The following is a 1,897-nucleotide window of genomic DNA, read 5'->3' as shown; positions in this document are numbered from 1 at the left end:
TCTTCCTCTGGGTCACACAGATTTACGGGACAATGCCCTCAGGGAATCAAACTGCATCTCAGGAACTCACGAGGTAAAAAATAACTAAGGTAGAATCAACAATCAAATCAATCCCCTTGTAACAGACTAGACCAACTCACTAATTTTGTAATCTGCTACTTCACTAATGCTCTGACTCACAAATTCACCAACTCACACCCACGCACAAGCAGAAGTGCTAGCAGAGGGTGCAAGTGTGGGTCCTCCTGTCCCCATCCCTGTCCCCACGTGGTGGTTGGAAGCCGAAGAACCTCAGCAGTCTGGCTGCTCTTGCGCCAGCTCTGGAGGCTTTTTTTGGGTAAGCTGACCTGTATCTACCTTCCAGCTTGGACATGTGCTCTGTGCCATTTCTACAGCCTCCCAAGAGATTTATCCCAAGCTGCCAGCTGCTGCCACCATGCTGCAGGGGATGATGGACCTTACCTTCTCCTGTCCCTTGTGTCCGGCAAACACCATGCCCTTGCTTTAACCCAACAGCGCTGCTCCCAGTGTATATGAGGAGCAGCGCGTTAGCCCAACACCTGAGTGGGAGCTGAGTGAGCAGCCACACATGATGCATCATGAAGCCAATCTGACATTAACCGAGGTATTGGCAGAATGACACCCAACACACTTTGCAACAGAATTTGACATGCAACAAGGACTTTTTAAATGCATTGGTCTTACTTAGTAGAGTAAGTTGCACTGTTGATTAAAAAGGGTCTTTACTACTTAATAACAAAGGTGCTTTTTAAGACAGAAGGAAGAAGGCAATCTGAGAGAGAGCTGGGCTGGGAGAGATGATGTGCAAGAGGGGGAACTGTGCAGCTGTCATAGCCAAGAAGAAATCTGGAGGAACTGTGTTCTGCTGGTGTAAACATTCAGGGGTGGGTTGTTTGGTTTGGGGGTTTTTTTGTTTGGTTTTTTTTTTTTTAGTTAATTAGGGTGAAGATTTCTGCTCACTCTTCCAGAAATTAAAGTAGTACTTTTTAAAAGTTTCTAACTTACTAGAACCCTGGTTTTTATTGTTGGTTTTGTTTTGGGGTTTTTTAATTGTATTAGACCTTCTACTGTTTTGCTCAAGCAAAACCACGGGTACAGCTGCCTGTCTGGGGGGTGGTGTTTTTTTAAACACCACCATCCAGGGAAACAAAAGTGCTGTAAAACCAATGAGGTTTTTTTGTGATTTCCTTTGTAATTCTGGTCCTGTGTCTAGGGCACACTGTGTTAAAATTTGCTCTGGCCTTTTGCCTCCGTCACAAACTACAGGGAGGCACTGCAGGAAACTCATCTCTCCAGGGTGCCAGGAGCCTTCAGCTAGTACCGCAGCTTCACATTATCCATGGCTGGTTAACATCCACATTTTTTTCTTGTCAGCTTTGTTTTGAAGCTTAAACAGATCTTCTCTCTTGCTATTTGCACTGTGATGTGTTTAGAAACAAATTAATGGCCCTTTCCCTGCTTTCACTGAAAGGGAAAAACAAGATACATAGAATCATAGAATCATTTGGTTGGAAAAGACTTCTGAGGTCATCAAGTCCAACCGTACCTGTCCACTACTAAACCATATTGCTGAGCACCCCATCTACCTGTCTTTTAAACACCTCCAGGGATGGTGACTCAACCACCTCCCCAGGCAGCCCATTCCAGTGCCTGAGAACCCTTTCAGTGAAGAAGAGTTTCCTGACATCCAATCTGTACCTCTCTTGGCGCAACTTGAGGCCATTTCCTATCCCTTTTTACTCAGGAGAAGAGACCAACACCCACCTCGCTACAACCTCCTTTCAGGTAGTTGTAAACAGTGATGAGGTCTCCCCTCAGCCTCCTTTTCCCCAGGCTAAACATCCCCACTTCCCTCAGCTGCTCCTCATCAGATTTG

The sequence above is a fragment of the Antrostomus carolinensis genome, unplaced genomic scaffold (genome assembly GCF_000700745.2).
Source record: "Antrostomus carolinensis isolate BGI_N321 unplaced genomic scaffold, ASM70074v2 scaffold60, whole genome shotgun sequence".
Classification (NCBI taxonomy): Eukaryota; Metazoa; Chordata; class Aves; order Caprimulgiformes; family Caprimulgidae; genus Antrostomus; species Antrostomus carolinensis.
This window is presented reverse-complemented; position numbering follows the sequence as displayed.